The sequence below is a fragment of the Chamaea fasciata genome, unplaced genomic scaffold (genome assembly GCF_029207755.1).
Source record: "Chamaea fasciata isolate MVZ Bird 193981 ecotype frontalis unplaced genomic scaffold, bChaFas1.0.hap1 SCAF_15, whole genome shotgun sequence".
Lineage (NCBI taxonomy): Eukaryota > Metazoa > Chordata > Aves > Passeriformes > Sylviidae > Chamaea > Chamaea fasciata.
Window position 1 is genome coordinate 10595415 of NW_027094100.1, and position 8458 is coordinate 10603872.

Consider the following 8458-nt stretch of genomic DNA (forward strand, 5'->3'; position numbering starts at 1 on the left):
TCCATCGACATTCACAGGGAAAAGGCTCTTCTGGCTGGAGTGAATCCACTGAAGTATACACCTGTATCTCTTGTTATATTAAAAACTTTATAGTCCAAGCAGGTCACAGAACTGCCTGAAAATAGCTGTGATGAAACTGGGTATTGGTGGTTGTGCCAGGAAGGGTTTCATAGGCACAGTTAAAGCCAGATATGGAGTGGCCATTTGCTCCTCATTTCTCTGGTGTGCTCTTCAGACCTGCTCTTGCAGGCTCCAGCTATTCTTGGTGCAGTGCAGGACAGCGTTCAAGAAGGTTTTGGAGGAGGACATTTAGTGTACCCTTTGTAGTTTTTTTTTCTGGGGGACAAAAAAAATATTCTTATTTTTTAAAAGCTAGCTCCAGTTCCTTCCAAAGATTTTCACAGAAGTGAACTCCCCTGTTTCTTCCAGTCCTGCAGGAGAGCTGCTCTCTGTGCTGTTTGCATCCTTCAGGCCTTTGTGAGACAGTGGTCTCCTCCCCCGACAGCATTGCAGGAGCTTGTTCATATCGAGCATCCTCATTTCCTGTTCCTTTCCCTGCAATGGAAAAGTCTCAGGGACACCTCCAGCCAAAATAATTGATTATACTGCTGCTTTGCTTGTTTCCTGCTTGGTGTAAATAAGGTAAATTTTTGGCCCAAAGTTCTCAAGCTCCACAAGAACAACAGCAGCCACCAGCAGCAGTGCTGCAGCTTCCAGATTTGCAGAATGTAACAGGGCCCTTTTGCAAGCCAGCATGATTTGGGGACCCAGACTGAGTGAACATGGCAGATCTTTTCCCTGGTTGGTTGGTCTTTGCTGAGCTTTTGAATTTGAGTGTCTGGAGAACATTATATTTCTAGGTGAGGAACCCTTGGATGATCTTAGATATCACTGGCATCTCCAGGTTATATTACGGCACAGTTTCCCAAAAGGGGGAAAAAAATCCTGAGATATTTAGCCTTTCACCTTCAGAAGTGTTATTGCAGTGACAGAGGAGCTCCCTTGAACTGGTGGTGCTGTTGCCTCTGGGCTGGGAGGTCAGGAGCTGGTCCTGCATCACAGCTGAGACACAGATCCAGGGTGACACTGCAGTGCAGCAGCTGGGGAGGCTGCTCCTCTGATAAAGGTGATGTTCCTTAGATGAGATGTTAAATATAGATCCCTCCAGCTCATCCCTCTTGACTGGGCAGGCAGAAGTTAAATATCTCATGACACTGTTGCCACAAGGTAATCCCAATGCCTTGGCCAGTATTTCCTCTCGTAGCAGGAGCTGGCTGTGATGCACAAGACAGAGCTGCACCATCCTGGGTGTGTGCTGGCAGCCAAAATTGCCTCTGCAGCCTTTGCACTACAGGTGTTCTGTCCTTGGATTCTTTGGTCTTGAATGCAGCAGGGGATCCCTAAGCATAAGGAGCAATAGAAAAAGCTGAATTCTGTGATGCTTTATTCTGTGAAGGACAAAATTAACTCTACCCCTCACTGACTTCTGCAATATTTTTGGCTATTTATTCTGCTTGGAAAGAACAGTCTTGAGAGTCTGTCTCAGACTGCCATCGATATTTCAGGCAACTCTGTTTGCTGTGGACATTAGTTCCTAGAGTGTGAAATGAAGATAATATTTTTCTGTCACTTAGGGATGTTGGGGGAATAAACTCCACTAATGCTTATGACATACATGGAGACAGCCAATATAAGGCTCTAAAAGCCTGTTTGTACTATGATAGAAGTGCAGCATAGCAGAAAACAGTACTTTTGCTTTCTTAGCATATTGACAGACCAAATAACACTTTTTTAAAAACTCCACATACACTGAGCATACCAGGCATATATTATTTGTCCCACTGACATTAAAAAGTAAAAACAACAAGCAAACAAAACCAAAGTAGGCAGCAACTCCTTGGGATGCAGATTGCTTTTGGAGTAGGTGGTTTTGGCTTTATTCAAACCCCTTGAGAGTATGCTTCAAATTGAAATTAAAAAAAAAAAACAAAAAAACAACAACCCTTTCTCTTTTAGTTTTAACAATCTGGTTAATTCAACACAGATTAATTGCTTCAGTTGGCCCAAGTGTGCCTTTTTTACTGCTAAAGTAATTTTACTGATTGTTTTGTCATAATCATAATATGATTCTTCCATTTTGAACTAAGAAGTGACTCAGAGTTAAGGGTGTTTTCATTTAAAACCTAAACATTTTTTTTTCCCTTTTTATTTGGAATGTTATATTTTTGTAGAGTTTCTATTGTATCTTTTCAGGAAAAAGTCAATTTAAAGAGCTGTTTGGAATTTGCAGGAATAAAGATCACATCCTGCCACAGAGAGCTGCTGAATGGGAGCAGGAGACATCCTGGTGCTCCATCACATTTCAGCAGAAGGGTTCAAGCAGAGGACTCAGTGGTGAGTGAATAAAAAAGAAAAACCCATGTAGGTGGATGATTAGGTGCACAGGAACAAAAGGTGCCATGTGTTGCTCTTCAGAGCAATCATTTTATCACTCTGGATGCAGCACTTGCTGTATTCTTCCTTCCCATTTTCATTTAAGATGAGACACTGTGTGAAGCATGTGTAGGCTCACGTGCAGGTTTCCAGAGAGTTGCACCCTGAAGAGAGAATGCTGGATCGAGACTTTTCATTCTGCACCATCTCTCCCTTCCAGTATTTGTTTTTCTTGACTAGCAAACAGTGTTTGTGCCACTCTGAGCTGCGGATCCCATCCAACATTTCAGGCACGTGGAGGGAAGCGTGTGGCGGAGCGCACCAAGGGTGTGTTGCAGGTTTTTGGAAACACCATGCAGGGAGCTGCCAGGCTTTGAGTATTTTCAAAATTCAGGCCCACTCGTGGGTGCTAAGCACTGAAGTGTCTGGCCAGGAATTCCATTGAAAATCTGGCCCAGATTTTGCTGCCTGGGAGGAGAGAGTGAGCGTTGCATCTGTGGTTCCCAGCTAGGGGGGCAGAGACCACGCCGGGGAGGGGAAACAGAACATGAGGTGTGATGGCCTCGAGTCCTGCAGGCACCAGCAGCCAGATGTGCTCCCAAAGCCCAGGAGCTGAGGGTTTTGGAGCAGAGACACATGCCTGACTACACAGGCAAAGAGGATTTTACTCCAAACCTCAGAGGAAGGATAGAAGCTCATTAAAAAAAAAATACTTGAAAGAAAAAGAACAGACCTTTGGGGACTGCACACTTTGTGCCTGGGTGATCCATACAGATATGTCCACTCAGCAGGTTTGTAGAAGAGTAGCACTTTGCATCACTTCAGATTTGCCCCAAGCAGGAACACGATTCCAAGGACTTGAATTTGTTGCTCTCTGATTTAAACAATAAACTATCAGGGATGGGAATTGTACCCTTGAACTTTATAGGCAACAGTAATAAACCTTGCTTTCACAGGGGTTAATTACCTTCTGGAGATGTTTGTTTGGAGTCTTTTTTTTTTTTGTAATGGAGAATGTAAAACGGTCTCTTTGTGCTCAGAGGCAGGAGGATTGATGCCAAGCCTGGCAAATCAGACAAGGGGCAGCAGAACAATATACCTACCCAGGATGCTGCAGGTACACTTGCCAAATATTGCCCAGTGCAAGGAGAAGTCACTTTTAAGAGTAATTCTTTGAGGTCCTGCATAACCCCCCAAGCTACTTATCTGTCTCAGGGTCTATCCATAGATTTATCTGGATAAGCAAGTGCCTAACACCTGAAGCAGGGAAATTCACACCCCTTCAGGCTGGCAGTTGCCCTGTCTCTGCAGCATGCAAGGTCTCAGGGAGGATTTTCTGCCTTGCAAATGAAGGTTCGTAAGGGCAAGAAAAAGAAGAAATTAATTACACTCCTGCCCCAACGTGTCCCTGCTCATGGTTACTAAAGTCTGCCAGTCCTTGTCCCACCATCTGCAGTCTGCAGTTAACATTGGCGCTTTTTTAACAATTTGCTGGCAGCTGTGAGGAACTAAAAACTTCATGATTAAAGCCAATTTATGGCTTTATTTTTGTTACTGCACAGGGAACAATAAGGCTATGCAAAAGGCTTGGGCAGAGTTTGTCAGCTGCACTCACCTCTTCAATTAGGCCAGGGGAATTTTATCTCAAGCACTCAGATAGCCAGTCCATTAAAACTCGGGGTGGACAAGGACACATCATTTGCTTAGTGCTGCACTGAAGGCTCTGGCTTTGGTGATGAATGTTTCATGACCCGATCTCTGGAGAATGGGACACTGACCACGTAGCAAGTAGCTGAAAAGAAAATTGTCCAGCTTTCCCTCGTTTGCCCTGAGCCATATGTTGCAGAGCACTGACAAGTGCAGCAGTGAGTTACAGGGCTTCTCTCAGTTTAAAAAAAGTGGCTTCTCTAACAAGGCTGCTCTTTCTACCATAAATGTGTATGGCACAGCCCAGTTCCTCTCTGCAGCCCAAGAATCACAGAGCAAGTTCTTGTAAGGAAGTGCTAATAGGAACAAAGACATGGCACAGGAGCTTGTGTTTCAGGTAGTTCCCAAAGGCCAGCAAAGATGGAGATCCTTCAGTGAGCGTGGAAGCTCCCAGGGTGTGCTCAGTGTAGGGGCAGAGAGAGCTGCCTGGAAGTGCTTCTTTGTTTCTTCACACAGGGACACTGATGTGGATGTTAATTGTGGAGTTTCTTGCCAGGAAGGATGTGAACAAAACCAGTGTAGGCCCCACAATCCAGACGAGCTATTTTCTGTTAGAAAAGTCATGAAAAAATGTCCATCTACATAACTCAGAGCAGTTTCAGGGGAAGCCCAAGCTGGCTCTGAACACCCAAAAGTGACATTGCAGTGTTAGTGGTGGCACTGCCAAGGCTCTCAGTCTATTTTTGAGCAGAGGCAATGAACCCATACAGAGAAACCTCTGACAGACCAGGAGCAAGTGTTTTAGCACCTGGTAGGGGTTCTTCTCCCTGAGAGTTTATTGTGCTGTGTAAGCAGAACTCAAATTCTACCTTTTCTCCCCTCTCCGTGTTGTTTCGCCTCCTCAAGAGACATTTTGCCTTCTCTCACTCCAGCTGCATGAGTAGTGTGGAGCACTCAAAAACCTCCTGAGAGACATCTGTGAGAGGAATTGCTGTGGAGCTCAGGGTGCAGTAGTGAATATGTGCAGGGTGTGAATATGCCATCAGCTCCATTTTACGGGGGGAAACTTGGGGGTTCAGGAGGAGCAGTCATTGATGAAGGTCAGGCTGAGACCCAGTGTCCTCATTCCTTGGGCTGTCCTACCTTCTGCTGAGCAGCTGGTGGTGAGGCAAGCTGTGGGGGACCCAGCAGATGGTACTGAGGAATGGTGTGTGCGGGAGTGTGGGCAGGGAAGTACAGTGGGGAATGTGCCCAGATACCACCGTGATACTCTCCCAAGCACTCGGATCCAACACGTAGCAAAATGGCTCCAGGCATTTCTCCTCTGCCTCGGATCCTTTGCTCTTCAGGGGATCATCAGTTCCCTTCTCCAGTCTCTTCTTTTGCAGCTTGTTTTGGGATGATTTAATTGATTTTAATTCGCCCTAATGCAGGGCACGTCTGCTGCTTGCCTGAGACATCATAATCAAAGAAGGGTCCGCTGAAGAGCATCAGAGCTGCTCCTGTCCTCAATGAAACAAACCAAAAAAAAACAACCAAGCCTCAGGAGGGAATTCAGCATCTCCCACACCACTGAGCACAGCTGTACCAGGTCTCTCTTGTCACTGCTTGCATGATTAGTGACATATCATTTGTTTGCTGCAAAAGGCACATAAGTTGAGGGAACAAAGCTGGTAATTAGAGCAACACAGCTCAGATGTGACACGTTCTGCCTGAGCTTCCAAACCAAACACTTGGCTCTGCTCCTTTGGATGGCATTTCTCTTACGCCCACCCCAGAACAGCAACCAAGCTGATTTCAGGCCAAGGGAGGAGAGTTAAAGGGCTACCAAAGGGACATCCTTCTGCTTTGCACTGCTACTCAGTGCTTTATATCTACACCCAGACAATAAGTTTGCAGGTATTTTGTGAAATTAAAATGTGCAGCTCTTTTGACTGTATAACCTTAGCACCAAGCGTGTACCAAGATTTAAAAGCTCCTCATGAAGGCATTCCTAACCCAAGAACATAGTGTACACACAGAGTTCTGAAATGGCTGTGAGCCCTGCAGCATGCTCTGAGAAATAGCAGCTCTGGGCTTGCTTGAGCCAGTGGAGAAACCAGCTGTAAAGCTCAAGAGGACTAGTGCAAAATTTGTAGCATCAGACTTCTCCAATTCAAAACAGATGCCCTTTATTCTGATTTCCTCAGATAGCACCAAAGTGCCCTGCTATCAGAGTAAGAGCCTCTGCTCCATCTATGCAGACAGATATTTATCAGTAATAGTCAAGATCTGGATTTTTTCAGAAGTCACATGGCCACCAGAACTGTGATCTCTCTAAGCAGCAGCTACTACTTTTCACTGGCTTTAAGCACTAATTACATCTTCCTTGCTGGTGTATCTGGCATCTCTGTGCATTAGAGAACTATTTGGAAAAAAATATTTTAGCTTCTATGGCATATCCCTGATAAAATGTTCTGCCTGTTGCTGCTTTTAAGCGAGTTCCCTGCTCATGGATCAGAGAATGTCTAAATTTAGGTGAAAACAAAAATATCAGCTGTATTTAAAGACATGGATGAGAAAATCAGAAAGTACCAGGCAGTATGTGTTCCTTAAGCAATCAGCTGCCTCTGATCCTCTCAAAACTCTTAAAGAACATGGTGGATGTGGGTCTTTAATGTATAATTGCCATTTAATGTCACTGAAAAGTTCACCAGGGGACCTGAATGACAATATGAGAGCCAGCACGGACTCACAGAAGTTCCCTCATTGCCCCCTGAAGTGTTGCCATAGCAAGGTCTGCACTGATCTCTGCTGATTCACAGGAGCTGTGTGGTGCTGGCTGTGCTGGGGCAGGGCAGGCTGAAACAGGTACATTTCTGCATGACTCTGAGAGCAGAAAGACAAGGATGTATACATGGAAGTACAAACGAGGCAAACAAAAACTCTCAGAGATGGCTCTGTTGCAAGCTGGGAGTATCTGCAGCATTTGCCAGGAGGAAAGACAAGAAAATAAAATCAGATTCAGAGAATGAATAATGACTAGAGGTAGGGAACACAGATTATTGGCAAAACTAAGGGTAATTTAAATGGAGTTTGGGCTAAAATCTTAGCAAAGTTAGCTCTAATTGTAGTTGTGCCTGAATTTGTTTAGTAGCTGACAGCGCAGAGATGTGATGGAATCCAAATCCACAGGATTTGTGTTATACTGCTTTGTAGCAGCGTGGTGAATGCAAGGTCTCACCTCAGCCAGAGACTGGACATTTGCAGAAATGTAACAGAAAGATTACTTGGGTCTATTTTAGTATAGCCAAACACGTTTGCTTTAGGCAGATATCTGTTCTTCTCTTTCTTCCGTCCGGTATCCAGAAGGAAAATAAATGAAATCAGAAAAAATGTCTAAAAATCTCCCGATAGCAGCATATCTAAATGAGATTCCCAGAAACATGCCTTGACCTTCAGCCACTCTCAGAGATTGAAAACACTGGTTTCCCAACGTTTCTTGTTCCCACTGAGTGAAGGAGAACATTGGGTCTAGGAGTTCTCTGCCCCCACTGAACGTTTCAGCTGAGTCATCAGTGCAGACCCGCTCTCAGCCAAAGTGCTGCCTTTTGCCACCTAAGAAATGACAGGCAGCTGAAGAAGAGCACTTCATCTGCTGACTGCCAGCCAGCTCTCTCAGAGGCAAGGGCAGTAGTGTGGGAAATGGAAGAAGAATCCATTTTATTTCCTTGTGCATCTTTAAGCACAGGAGTTGGCACTGCTGTAATTACCATCATTTTGTCCACTGGCCACGATGAGCTGCAACAAAACCTGCTGCACTCTCTGTGGTACTTCATCATTTCATATTTACTGTTCTGCTCTGGGATTTGGCTGATCTGGAGTAAAAGAGCAACCTCCAGAGTTACAGCCCTGCTTGTTCCCTCCTAAATCCAATCATAAAGGATTTTCTGAACTCTGAATACTGGTGATTGACTGATTATAAATCTTTTCACCAATTTTAGTCATGTGAAAAGCTGGTGCAAAGAGCTGGGGACCTTTTCTATGCCCTGAATGAGGCATCAGATCAGATCCACAGGCAGGGATGTAGCTCCATAAACTGAGAACAAAACATCAAACGTGTGGCATTGCTCTGCAGCTCTGATGCAAAGAAACAGAGCAAAATACGATTTTATCCTCAGAGAAGATACACAGCCCTTCTGACTGTGCTGGAGTGGCCCCAGGAGATCAGTGGGGTTAGCCAGAAAATGTCTGTGTAGCTAATTGGTTCTAATTTTTTCCAAGTAGCAAAAAATCTAGAAAGGTACTGCAATGATTACTTTTCAATGGATTTTTTTTTTTTAATGAATTAGCTGGAATATTAGTTATACCATCCATCTCAGGCTGGCATCTTGACCTC